Source organism: Tauraco erythrolophus, chromosome 1 (assembly GCF_009769465.1).
Source record: "Tauraco erythrolophus isolate bTauEry1 chromosome 1, bTauEry1.pri, whole genome shotgun sequence".
NCBI classification, from domain to species: Eukaryota; Metazoa; Chordata; class Aves; order Musophagiformes; family Musophagidae; genus Tauraco; species Tauraco erythrolophus.
This window is the reverse complement of record NC_141465.1, coordinates 119,646,380-119,660,948: the sequence shown is the minus strand read 5'-3', so window position 1 is coordinate 119,660,948 and position 14,569 is coordinate 119,646,380. Positions and strand designations below refer to the sequence as shown.

At 42.3% G+C, this 14,569-nt stretch overlaps 1 non-coding gene across 1 annotated transcript; it reads right to left on the bottom strand.

Annotated features, from left to right (window-relative positions):
* Positions 1–84: 84 nt before the first annotated feature.
* On the bottom strand, positions 85–157 carry TRNAV-AAC (transfer RNA valine (anticodon AAC)). Its single transcript has one exon. It is a non-coding gene; the product is annotated as a tRNA-Val (tRNA).
* Between the last annotated feature and the right edge of the window lie 14,412 nt (positions 158–14,569).

Below are 14,569 nucleotides of genomic sequence, written 5' to 3'. Positions count from 1 at the left end.
GGTGAGACTGGCTGGCCTGTAGTTCCCTCCGTCTTCTTTTTTCCTGTTTTTAAAGATGGGGGCCTTTTCCCCCAAAAAACGTGATGTTTCCGCCCGGTTTCGAACCGGGGACCTTTCGCGTGTTAGGCGAACGTGATAACCACTACACTACGGAAACGCCTGAAGAGTGCCCCTGGGGATCGAACCCGCGACCCGTGGTCTCAGCGCCCTGCGACCCGGCCCCGCCTCTGCTCGCGATCCCTGCCAGGGAAAAGGGAAGAACCCGTGCAAACGTGTCTGCAATTAATGTGTGTAATTTGCTGGGAAATATTTTGCATCACTACTAACAACTGGGTAATTTAACACATTTTAATACATTTTAAAGCTGCCTTTTTTTAAATGTTTTTAGTGACTATAAAGCCAATAAGAGGAGGAATGGTTTGTGGCATGGTGGATCTAGATGTCACGTCCAACTCACTCTACATATATGAAGTCTATGAACAAGGTGGGAGCTTCTAATGATTAAAGGTTTTATCCAGTGACTGTTGCAAAACACATGAGCAACATGTGTCAGAGCAACACATTGCACCTGGGTACAAACCCCCGACTTTTCATTCTGCTGCAAAGGTCTTACTCAAGTGCTAATTTCAGACTTTCATTTCTTGTTTCTCAGCTGGTAGGAGTCTTACTGAGCGGCAACCCTGGCTGTGTCAGCTTATAACCTGCTAAACAAGTTTCTTTCTGCAAAGGGCTAATGTTTTCTTTCTGCTGAGGAGGATTCTGGTGGAGTTTCCACCTTGTAATGAAAGCTGTAATCCTCTGAATAAAGAGTTCTAAGTCATTGGCTTGCAGATGTGTTCAAGGCAAGTGCACTACCTATCAGTCTACCAAAATGTCGTGGTTTTAGGCTGATCCAGCAACTAACACAGTCTCTCCTTCTCCAGTAAAGTGGAGAGGAGAAAAATATAATAAAGCGACTGAGGGTCGAAACAAGAACAGAGGGAGCACCCACCAACCATGGTCCCGGGCATAACAGACTTGGCTTTCTTAAAAGCGAAACAATTTATTGATGGTTACTTAAAAGGACAAAGGGAAACAAAACCGGTTACTTCAGAGGATAAAAAGAAACAAAGCCAGATCTTAAAACCGACACCTTCCCCTCCCCCCTTTCCTTTTCCTCCCGGCTCTACCTCCTCCCCCCAGCGGTGCAGGGGGCAGGGACTGGGGGGTGCAGGTCAGTTCATTCCTTGCTGTTACTGCTGCTTCTTTCTTAAAGGAGGAGGAGTCCTTACACCCTTTTCCCCTGCTCCGGTGGATCCCCTACTCACGAGGAAAAATCCACAAACTTCTCCAGCGTGAGTCCAGCCCACAGGAAGCAATCCTTCCCCATTGGATTGCCCCAGTGTGGGCTTTACCAGAGTCTCAGATTCTTAGGGAGTTGTAGCCACTCGCTCCGGCGTGGGTCGTCACGCAGACTCCAGATGCCTCTCTGCCTTGTCGTGCACCCCAACACGACCATCCTCAGGCTCAGGCATCTTCCCTCCACGGGCTGCGAGTGGGTCTCTACTCCACTGAGGCTGTCCTGGTTGCAGGGGGGCCGCCTGCCATCTCAACACCTGGGTATGCAGGGGAAACTCGGCTCCGGCACACCTCCTCCCGCTCCATCCTCACTGACCTGCTGTCGATGCGGCTGTTTCTCTCAGATCTCAGTCCTCTCCAGGTGAACTCAGCCCAGTGGGCACCCCGGGAGTGGGGTGCCCCCGAGTTCCCCAGCTGGCTCCGCCGCCGCCGCCATTCTCCGTGGGCGGCACCGGCCCGACGCAGGCAGCCGCCCGGCCGGGAGCCAGGGAGCGGGGGCAGTGCCCTCCTCCCTTCTCTGCTCGCTCCTGGGCAAAGCACCTTTTCTGGTTCCTTTGTCCCGACTTAAATAGGGCAATTCGCAGAGGCGCTGATTGGCTCAAGCCTGAGGGGAATGGGAGTCCGATCGGTGGCCAGAACCAAGTCTAACCCGGTTCCAAAACCAGGGAGGTCACAGGGAGCAAAGTCCCTCTCCTGCCACCAGAACCCCCACCCTCCCACACGTCAAACCATGACACACAAAAATAAAGGTATGGGTCCTACCAAAGGCAAGGATTTTTTTTTGTTTTTTTTAAGTTCTAATCTTAGAAATGCTGTGTGTTAAGTGCACTTAAAAGGTTTGCCAGACTGCTTGCTAGATATGTCCAAAGGATTTAGGGGTGCCTATCAAATATCCTGTGCAGGCTCAGGGCAGGAAGCTAACACCAAAGTTCCCAGCATAAGCAAGATGGCATAAGCCAGACCCATACACAATATCAGAACTTGGAAGGACTGATGGAGCTGTGGTAAATGGTAACATTCTTATAATAGCAACACTCTAAAAGGGTTGGGTGGGGATTTTTTCGCGTTCGTATTTTCAGGTTCTCATAGCTATGTTGTAGATGTATAGATGTCTCACTTTGGGTTTGGTTATTACCCCAGTAAGATATTCAGGCATTTAAGTCTAGTCAGATATTCCACAAGGGCACTCAGGTTTTGATTGCATTAGCATTTGAGGACTTGGCTCAGAGCAGTTGCTGTTGGCAAACTTGCCTCTTTTGTAAAGTGCCTGAATAAGCTGGTGCATCGATTCCATCCTGTTTCTGCGTGTGTCGGTACGCCTGTGCTGCGCACTCAGCACCACGGGACCTCTAACACATCTCTCTGAGGTACCTTTTGCTGCAACAGCTTTTAATGGGCTGGTCCCAGCGCGCTGAAAATTCCTGCTAGCGGGTTGTTGTCCCTGAGCTGACAAGAAAATCTTTTGGTATCATTACCAAAAAGTGGTGCAATGTTTCCCTAGTAAATAAATGGAAAAGACAAGTAAAGAAATTATATGTTAAGACCTGAATGTAGTACTGCAAATAATAAGAGTAATAAAAGTCTCTTCTCCCACGTTATGAATGACAGGACGAGAGGGAATGGCCTCAAGTTGTGCCAGGGGAAATTTAGGTTAGATATCAGGAAGAATTTCTTTACAGAGAGGGTTGTGAAGTATTGGAACAGGCTGCCCAGGGAGGTGGTGGAGTCCCCATCCCTGGAGGTGTTTAAAAACCACGTGGATTTGGTGTTGAGCAACATGGTTTAGGGACCCTGACAGTGCAGGGTGAATGGTTGGACTCAATGATCTTGAAGGTCTCTTCCAACCAGACGATTCTATGATTCTATAATAATAATGTGGCACTGCAAATAATAAGAGAAAATAGATGTAAAAGACAAGTTGTATTAATGCTCGCTTTTAACTCACAAAGTTCTTAGTTCTGCTTTGCTCTAAAGTCTCAAGGCAACTGAAATGATTTCAATCCTTTTATTTGGGTTTCTTTTTCTTCCTCTCAAGGTTAAACAGTAGTATCCATCTTACACATTTTGAAAGTTCCTGTTAAGTTTTTTCAACTATCTACTGAATTCCTTTTGTCATAGTAGTTTAATGTTTCCAGCCTTAGTTCAGTGTTCCAGAAAATTGGTTTACTTTAATCTTGAAACAGGCTGAAGTTCAGTCAAGTAGTCGGTCACATCCATTTTATCCATGGGTATCTCTGACCAGAGGCAGAATGCAGGAGCTTGGACTGGCCCTGAAGGCACGTACAGGTGAGCCACTTGCCCATTCTCCTGCTCGACCATGCCCCGGGGGTCCAGGATCCTCTGTGCCTGTGGAAACTGCCCAGGCAGGGCGTGTTTGTAGCCCCTTCCATTGATACAGCAGTGCTAAGGGATGGCAAAGGCTGGAGTCGGACAGTGCGTCTCAGATGTTCTCAAAAAAAGTACATCAGCAGAAGCAAGAGCTGGACAGAACGCAGCACTTCATCCAACCTGCTGCTGCTTCAGCAGCCAGCGGTCATTTGGTTATTGGTTGTTCAGTGGTACCCCGCTTTGGGCAGAGGAGGGGAGTACATGCTCCTGTTGCAATGGATCTTAAGCTGCCTCATTATTTCTTGAATTACCTCACTGAATTGAGTGACATCACTACTTGACGTCGCTGAATATTAAACTCTCAGTTGCATGACTGATAATTAGTTTTTGATATTTTTTTCCCAGTGTTGAAGCTAATGCTTTCTGCCCTACGAATTTGCGAATGGCTGTTCTCATCCCTGTTTGCAATTTTTGCAATAATATCGACGTACTGCTGGTTTGGGCTTGAAGGCATCATAGATGGCAAACCTCATAACCAGCGCAGAAGGACCTGCAGGGTTGAGGAAGTGCAAAAAGACTAACAAAAATATCAACGATCTTTATAAATATGATTATAGGTTTTATTTATCATTGGATGATATGTATTGTGAGCTGTATATGTAATGTATTGACAAGGTCATATATCCTCTATGTTATGTAATAATATGATGATTTATACTATAACTATAATTAAATATTAATAATTAACTAATTAACAATTTGATAATTGATATAGTGGTAATATAAATATATTTATTATGATAAATATTGTTACAATTATATAATGATTTTATACACTTATGTATATTTATACATGTAGACTTAGATATATATATATGCACACACTGTGTAGAGTATCACATGTTTCATTTAAGGATAAACCTGTGTTTTCCCTTGCCCCTTGTACAGGCATAAGTACCTATACATTGTTAAAAAAATGCATTTGTTATTTTTCATTGTAGAAATGGTGTTTGATATATTTAAATGACTACCTATTAAAATTGCTTTCAGTTTGCATTTGAAACAGCACACAGGTGAAAATCTGAGAACACTACCTTGGAAACATTTTCTACTTTAAACTGAATATCCTGTATTTTCTCAGCTTCAGCAGCGTAGTTTTCTGTAATTTATCACTGCTGCCATCAGGTGAGTAGATTCTCAGCCCATGTATCAGCTGATTGTACAGTGTGCTCCTCATCTTCATCGAGAGCTTTTGTGAAAGATACAGTGAACTGTTTATTCAATAAGATCACTTGTCTCTTTGTGAGAGAAATGGAATTTTCCTGCACGTATTAAGTTCAAATACTGTCTACTGAATAATGTTCTTAGTAGGCAGTGTTTACTACCTACATAAAAGCATTTTATTAATCTTGTGACAGTTATATGATCTACAATTAATTAGCTACCTGTACAGCATTAGGAAAATGTATTGGATTAATTTTGTATAGTAAAATTGTACGTGGGGAAAGGCTGTACTCCAGTTGTGTACTTGCTTATACCATAATTAAAATTCTTATGTGAAGTGAAAACAGCATATTACAAAGAGACTGATCTTTCTGATATGATTGTTTCTGCCTAAGTGCTTGTTAGGATCTTTGAATGATTGGCCTTGTTAATTTAGAACGTTTTCCCTAAAGTGCAGTAGGATATTTATCTGCGTTTAGACTGGGGCAGTCAGGCAGCTCCTACCTGCGTAAATCAGTGTTCTCTCTCAGTCACCTTTCAGGATAAAAAGAGACAACAGCAAACTGCTCCTTGCAGATTGGTTTCAGTTGGCTTGGGTAAAGTGAGATATGCTGGCCATAGAGCTGTGTGACATCGGTCACGTCAATGCCTTTGAGTCATCAGAGAATAAGTTTATCTTCTGAGATGAGTCTTCAGTTAAAAGAAGGAAGAAAGTGATATCAGATGAAGGTAATAATTTGTCCCAGACTAAAGGACTGCTGAAATAGTGAAGAAACCTTGTATGTGCCAGGAATTTTAAAATATATCTGATGCATTTATAAAAGTCAATTTGTGGACTTCTGAAACAATGTGATAGAACGATTATGGTTTTTGCTTTTTTTTTGCCTTTTTTTTTTTTTAGTGTGACAGCAGTTTGAGTGAAGCATTGATTGAGTTGTTGAGTTTGCATAAACAGTTTTTAAAATGGAAATAAAAATGCAGTTGCATTCAAATTTAAATGTGTTAATGCAAATATATCTGCTTCAGCCACAGAATGTGTTTTAACTCATTTGTTCTCAGACTACAGTCAGTTCATCACTGGCAGATGTAACAGGGATTTGCTATGGATATGTAACATACACACATACACATATGCATATATACTTTAAATATCTCTATATATGGTATACACATAATCAGCTTTAAAAGAAGTAGAAACTAACCTCATCTTTATTAACTCAATAACTGGGAAGTGCAAGAAAAGAGCTTCAAGAGCAAGTAATAAAAATGGTACAGATACATTTGGCTGATGCAAGAAATAGTTGAAGGCTTGGCAGTAGGGGGGAATTAAAAACAGTACCTTGAATGAATAGGAGAAGACAATTTTTTTATCCGTTGGAAGCTTTTATTAAAAATACATGAATTAAAAAATGTGAAAGGAGTAAATATAGTTAAATATCCACTTTTTCCTGTGTCATTTAATGATTGACGCTTTGCATGAGGGAAGTTAACAACAGAAACCCAAGAAACAAGATTGCATTGAATTTATTTTACTTTAGCCCATAGATTTTAAGGGCTTTTCTAATTCAACATCCAGTGGGACAGGAAAATCTGTGGTATATTTAAGCTGCATGCGTGAAATATGTTTGAGTTTCTAACAGGTCTTCAAAAGAAGAGTCCAGATTCAACTGTTTCAGAAAACAAATGCTTCTGGAAAAGGCTCTTGACATTGTGGGTTGGCAGGAAAACACCTGTTAATTAGGAAATCTGGTGAGCATGTGTTGTGGATGGAGTGAGTGTGATGCACTTCACTTGTAAGAGAGAAGCAACGATGTGCTTTATTAATATGAAACAGTGAGTTAACAAAGATCATTGGTAAATGCAACAGTGGTTTAACAACATTTGGTGGGAAGGTACACTGGATTATTTACTACATAGAGGACAGTCAGACAAAACTGTCAGGGAGACGCTCCCGTTGAGTCATGAGGTTCAAAAGGACCCCTTTGATTTCTAAACTCCTTCTCAGACACGAGTCTAGGTAAGGCTGGACCCAGTCCTAGTCTCAGATCTGGTTAATGGTTTGTGTCTAAAGGATTATATGTGTGCAGTCAATCCTTTATATCACTCAGCTAAGATATCAAAGTTTCAGTGTGCTTATTCCCAATTCAGTTACCAACTATCTGACACGATAAGGATTCTCCCAACCTTGATGAGTAACCTTGAGAGGTGTCCCTACTCAAGAGGAGATCCTGACGTGTGGCCCGCTACCATGCAGGAGAGCTCAACAGGCCCTGGGCTGCCCACTACTTGTAGAGTAAGATAATTAACTTATAGTCATATTTGCATACCAGCAAGATGTCTGGATCACTGTTTCAAACAGGCCTTCACTACCGTCTTGCCAACCATCCCCAAAGTCCAAAGTCCAACACAAGCAGGATGCAACCATCGTGACCCCACTGGTAGCCCTGACCCAAGCAGAGCAGTAGGCAGAGGGAACACACTGCTGTAGTGTGTCACAGCCAAATAACTACTGTGTGCTCCGTCCTGCTTTGAAGAGGTGATTTCATGGTCTTAATATAACACACAATACAGAGTTACTGCCTAACTCTTCTTCACCACTTGGCAGTACGGGTCCTGTAGGACATACAGACACTTACTCTTGGTGTCCATAGAAGAACATTATTGGTAAAAGAATGATCAAGACCATAAATCGTCACAAAAATCTGAATCTAAACTCCTGTCAACTCTTCCATCCTGAGGTGCTGAGGATGGATGGCTTTTAGCTTTTATATAGCTGCTCTATATAAGGAGCCTGATTTCAACTGCAGAACACCAAGTCCTGTGCTTATCTATTACAGTACACAGAGCTTCCCTCCTGGGCTTCAGGAGCATCTCTGAGAGCTCTGATTAGCCAGGGAAAACTGGCAAGAAAAGTGAGGCAGGCCAAGGACTGCAAACCAGTCCAGCACCTGACCTGGCATCAAACAAGACTTTGGCAGAAGCAGCTTTACTTCTTAAGGTAAGTACAGGGGCGGCTAAAAACCAGTTCTATGTAGAACGGTTTGTAGTGTAATTTTTGTGTTGAAAACCATTGTTCTAAAGTTCATAGATTCTAAAACAAGACTCCAATCTGTCTTTTTTTCCTTTATGGAAATCAAAACATGCACTTTCTGTTAGAAACAATACAGGACAACAGTGCAACTGGGAGGTAAGAATTAGGGATTCTTCTGATTCTGGCAGTAAAATATTTTTCTCCCTTCCTCCAGCTTCCAAAGCATAACATTTCTGTATCTCTAACACACATTTTCTTGTAATATTATATATGACTTTATGTTTTAGGTCTAAAATGGCCTTGCTTCTATTTTAATAAAGAGAGAGAGGGCATATGGCTATGTTTTAACTGGATACCTACTAATATAAAAATGTCATTTAGACTTAGTCTCTGCCTGTTGGCTGCATTTCTGTGCAACCATAATAAAATCACTGGTGGATGCCTCTGTTTCTCCCGTCTGCATATCGTCAGCTAAAACTGCAAGCCCCTTTGGAGAAAGGGGCTGTCTCCCAGTACATAAAATGGAGGCCTGGTTTCAGCTGGAGCCTCTTTGCATTACTCTTACACAAATAATACAGAAATAATTGAATCCCACCAATGACAAACCTAATAATCCAACAGCAGCTCCTTCAAACTCAAACGATGCTGTTCTTGCACAGGAGGGATGGTCACAGGTCGTTGCACTGATACAAGGCAGACTTGGCTGTTTGACTGTTCATACCCTAAAGAGAGGGACATAGATCTTGGGTGGCTTCTGCGAGTGGAGATGTTGCCATTCGTTAAGCTCTTCCACCTTGGCATGTTGTGCTTCTCTGTCTAACCTATAGGCGGTTTTCAGCTGAAATTCTGTGGCTGATTTCATGCCTGCCTGCTCCTCCATTTGAATTAGTAAGTCTGTAATAGAATTACAGAATATCTATGCCAGTAATGTTTATACAGCAGGCAGTATGCCAAAGGCTTGACAATATCATAACTTAATTAAATGTGAGTGCACATATGAACTAAAAGATAATTCAGTTGTGCTTAGGGTATACGGCCTCTGCTTACCATGCTTTCCTGCTTAACCTACAACTTCTTGGCCAGAATATTTTTATCTCCTGCAGACTGAAGGTATGTTTTGTGATGTTGATTGCATCCCAAGCCAGTTCACAAATACTATATAATCACAGCACATTCTTCCAGCACTCTCCTCCATGTTCTTTTACCCCTTCCAGTTGAATTTCCCTCGATGACAGACTGAGTCTGAGTCTCTCTTGCAGTGGAGGTTGTCCTTCTCTTGTCTGGAAAGCTGTTCAGTGCAATGGACTTCCATTTTGCGAAAGTGTAGTTGAACTCACCTACAATGTGAGTCTCCAGATTTATTTTTTTTTTCCATTTTTCTCAATTCTCTTTTGTCTTTCTTTGTTATCATAGAATCAAAGAACGGTTTGGGTTGAAAGCGACCTTAAAGATCATCTAGTTCCAATCCCCCTGGCATGGGCAGGGACATCTTCCACTACATCAGGTTGCTCAAATCCTCATCCAGCCTGGCCTTGAACACCTCCAGAGATGGGGCATTCACAACTTCTCTGGACAACCTGTTCCAGTGCCTTACCACCCACACAGTGAAGAATTTCTTCCTTACATCTAATCAAAATTGACCTTCTTTTAGTTTAAAGCCATTGCCCCCTGTCCTGTCACTACAGGCCCTTGTAGAAAGTCCCTCTCCACCTTTCCTGTAGGCCTCCTTTAGGTACTGGAAGGCTGCTAGAAGGTCTCCCCAGAGTCTTCTCTTCTCCAGGCTCCAGGTTCATATTGTCCTTCTGTTGGGGGCCCCAGAGCTGAAGGCAGTACTCCAGGTGGGGTCTCACAAAAGCAGAGGGAAAGAATCCCCTCCCTTGACCTGCTGGCCATGCTTCTTTTGATGCTGTCCAGAATACGATTGGGTTTCTGGGCTGGAAGCTCACATTGCCAGCTCATGTTCAGCTTCTCATCAACCAACATCCCCAAGTCCTTCTCATCCAGGCTTCTCTCAATCCATTATCCACCCAGGACCTTGCACTTGGCCTTGTTCAACTTAATGAGGTTCTTCTGGCCCACCTCTCAAGCCTGTCAAGGTCCCTCTGGATGGCATCCTTCCCTCCAGCATGTCAGCTACACCACACAGCTTGATATTGTCATTAACTTGCTGAGGGTGCACTCGATCCCACTGTCCCTGTCACTGAGAAAGATGTTAAACAGCGCCAACCACAATACCAACCCTTGAGGAATGCCACTCATTGCTGGTCTCCACTTGGAGTTCCTTTTTTCACCTGATACACTTTCCTCTTCTCCAATCTAACATCCCTTCTATTTTTCCTCATACAATAAATCCACATTTTACTTCCCAGGTTGCTCCCTCCTCCTTTTTTGCTACAAAATCCTTAAATGTCTCCTAAAACTATATGCTCTTCTGAGGCTGTTATTTTTTTTTTTCCTTTTCCCCATGCCTACATTTCCCTCAACTATCCCTTTGTCCTCTGATATCAACCTCAAAAAAGGCTGCCGTGGGCTAGTTACACAGGTGGGGAAGGCATATGTGGTTAGACTGGCTCAAGCTACCCTATGTCACTGTTTCCAGGCAGGAGTATGCTCATCCAGGATCTTGCAGAGATAGTATTTTTCCTTTTTGAACAGTGGAGTCACAGGAAGGTTATGTTGCTACTTTGGTTCATTAAAGATCTTTACCATATCCTTGTGAGGCAGGACCTGATACTATGACAAGACAAGTGTCTGATTTTGTGCCACTCAGGTCTCACAGGCATTGTTTTCCTCTTTATATGGGACCTTCAGGAGGCCATCAATGCGTTTATCTTCTCACTTGTAAAATGGGATGATATATTTCTATAATCCAGTGGTTGCCTTGTTTGGTGCCTCTAAACCCTTGGATTCAAACTTTTTCAGAGATTAAAAATACTCTGGTTGAGTCTATGGGTTTTGGAAAGACATCAGTGGATTTTGGAGGCTTTAGTAGCTTTAATGTTTAAGCAGAAATCAACATATTCCACTGTGAGGATTCCTGAGAGCATCTGCACATACTGCCAGCAGAATAGCTTTTAGCTATAGGCTATGCCTGAATGGATTTAGATGCCAGCCTACCACTTTCTATACATCTGGGAGCCCAGGTAGAGCCAAGGAGTCAACTACATGGCCTCTGTGAGCCCTTTGTGGTGTGTTACAACTCTGCTCCTTCTCTGGACCATCCACCACAGGCAGCTCTCCCCATGTTCAGTTCTTACAATCAACTGTGAGCGCATAAGGCAAGACCTGGATTTCATAAACTTTTAAAACTATAACTTGTCACTGAGTAACATTGAAGCTGGTATTGCACTGAGTCAATTAAAACAAAAATGTTCAAGTCATCAGTTTGATGGAAATGGTGAAATCACATATGACAGTTATTGTCCCCATTGAGATGGTTGACAATAGCCAAAAGACTGCAAAAAACAGGCACTCCCACAGTGTGGCAAGTCAAAAAAGAGAGAGCTGCTTTCCAAGATATGTGTGAACAGTCTGATTGCAACTGGAGCTTTTGATGAGACCATTTTGCATAAGGGGTGCTTAATATAATTTTTATTCTCAAGATATTTTGAAATTTTTCAGGATAGAATCGTTTCTCAGATGTATCAAAATGTAGTAAATAGCTAGAGGCCACACTACTAAGCTGTAGTACTGAGATAAATGTTGGTTTAATGTGACAAATTAATAGTTTTATGTTAGATTAATGCTTTCAAAAGATTGTTTTATATTGTGATTGCTTGTCAATGATTTATGTTAAACACCATGGGAACCGAGACAGTGACTAACTTAACTATGCACAAAAAGGAAAAATGCTTCTGATTTTATTATTTTCATAGTAAATAATAAGTTTTCTATTATTTTCCCATGAGAGCATTTCTCTCCAGAAAATATAAACTGAGCTCTTACTTCTCTTCCATCTTTAACAGAATTATTAGGTCCGAATCACTCGTTATGTCACCTGTGGTAGGGGATTGTGTATCTGGACCTTCTGAAAACTTACTTGCATTGAACAATGAAGAGCTGTAATGAGCGGAAAACTTAAAAGATTATTTCTAACTTCAAAAGTCGCAGTTTCCTGGCATATAACCACTTTGCTACTTCTCTTCCATTGGGTGTGTAAGATCTGCATGGCAGCTGCAAGCAATGAAAAGGGTTATGATGGTGGGAATGGGCATGAAACAATCTAGCAGAATATCTTTGAGGTATTTCATTACTACTGATTTCTATGGGACTTAAACATCTTGGGGCAGCTTCAGAAAGACCCCAGGAGCTACATCTCTCAGAGCTGCCATGTCCAAAAGCTGGATGCCTGAGCCTGTGAAGGGAATCTGCAACCCAGAAGCAAGTACCTGAATTACCTTTGCGTTGAGTGGTGAGAGTTTGGTGCTTTAATTAATGTTCTCAATAGCAGGCATTTTGGGCCCAGGTGGACACAAACTGTAAAATAAGAAGCAGTGCCTTCTCCTCATCCCAGCAGGGTGGAGAACAGGGCGATGCATCAGCTGGAATCCCCAAGAACATTGCAGGTGACAAAGCCCAACAGGCAGAGACCCTAGACCTCACGTACCTGCACCCATTTGAGAAACAGGAGCAGTAGAAGCAAGACAGAACATGCCAGCGCATGCTGGGCACCCACTGAATCTGATTAACTCTTTTAGTTATTGGGATGATTATATGTTTTTCAAATTCTGTATTATGTTAATTCTATGTTGTGGTCAATCTTTGTAATTCTTAATGTTCTGTTTGACTGAAGAGGGAAGATGTAATAAGCTCTGCCTTTAGGGGCTCTGGCGAATGCTCTCCGGTGTGTTATGCAGAGACCAATGTTATGCAGTGGTAACCAGTGAGAAACAGACCTCAGACTCCTTGCAATGGCTCAAGGCCTCTCCAGTGATGGAGACAAAATTGAATTTTGCCCCAAAGAGGATGAAAACAAAATAATTGGAATGCACTGGGTCTGCTAGAAAATACATCATTGCCATCTGGGGAAGGTGAGATGAAGTGAATATGATTACCCTATTCTTCCCTGCCTTTGTTCTGCTACATGTCTAAGATAAAGGCACTTCTCTACCTTCAGACCTCCTCCGTTTCAGGGGTGGGACGTGGGCAGTGACTGGGCAAGAGCTGAGCTGGATATATATCCCAGCTCTCTCTGGCACTGAGGAGGAATCACACAGAAGCAGTGTCTACCTCTGCTTGTCTATTAGCAATGATAGCTGGCTCACCTGCCTGTACCTAAAGGTTTTGAATGGTCACAGAGCAGTTCTACAGCCAGGCAGGCAGGAGCATCTAGAAAACTTGACATGCACATTGGATCAAGAGCTTGGGTTGGCAATTGACGCTGGACCATTTCTGCAAATGCCTTACTGTCCTACATTTAAAGGATCAGCATCCAGGTTAGCCTGTGACTAGTTTCTTACTCCTACCTGAACTCAGGAAAGGAGAGAATTAGCTAGAGCAGGCAGAGCAATGTGGAATAAGCAGGTGCCTAAAGATGTCCTGTAGTCTTTTGCACAACAGGGTCTGATTGACAGATGGGCCAGGAAAGAGTCAAACCCTGGTGTGTGAGTTGCAATGTCATATAGGTGCAGATGAGACTTTCTTGTGTTTGATTCCAGGCACTGGAAAGCTCCAACAAAGCATCAGAAAGCAGAGTTCACTCATAAGCTTCTTTTTTCACCCTTTTTTCTGTGACTTGTCTCAGCTGCAAAAAGGAGAAACAATTTCAAAACCGAACCTAGGCTTCTGCTCTAATTTTTGGTTTGGAATCACACAGGCTTATCCTCTCCCTCATGTCAGATATAATCATAAAAATGTTAGAGAGGTTCAAATAGCATTTGAGAATGCTTTCTGGAGAAAAGGCTTTCCCAATTTCTCTTCTTTATTCCATATACTAGGTTTCTGATTCCTTTTTATTTTTTATCCATGACTTTTTTATTATAAAAATTATGTCCTTTAAGTTTGAACAGACCACTTATCTTCTCTAACTTTCCGTACTTTGATATCACATAGTTTACTCCTGAATTTGGAACAACCTACAGGGTATGATAAAGGAATAGGAAGAAACATTCATATACCTCAGTCTGGGTTGGGCAGCCTTTAAAACGATCCTAAATGCCAGTATAAATTTATCCTTAAATTATTTATATATTGTATTTCTTATTTAAATTCTTACAGGAGAATAAATTTATGGTGCTATTGCCAGACAGCCTGCAAATTTTGATGGGTGTAAATGAGGACTGACTTACCCCAGATCAGCAAAGACAGCTGTATGGGCAGAGCTCTCTCCGCTGATAAGGTCCATCAGGCTCAGAGGCTGCCAGTGGGAGTAGTGGGATCTGGTTTCCAGAGGATCAGGAGCTAAGCCTAAGGAGAGCAGGGGCTGTAAGCACCCACTGTTGGGAGCTCTGGATAGGTCTGCTGTATGCCTTGACCTTGCAGAACTGTTGAAACGGTGGTTATAAATTTCTATGCTGTGACATTTAGCTGACTAATTTCTGACCCTACTCATTTCAGTTCTTAAAAAAATCTTGATATTTTTCATCAAATAATAACAGCTAAAAACTGTCAAAGCATCAGTTTAAATGCTTTATATTTTCATTCTCTCCT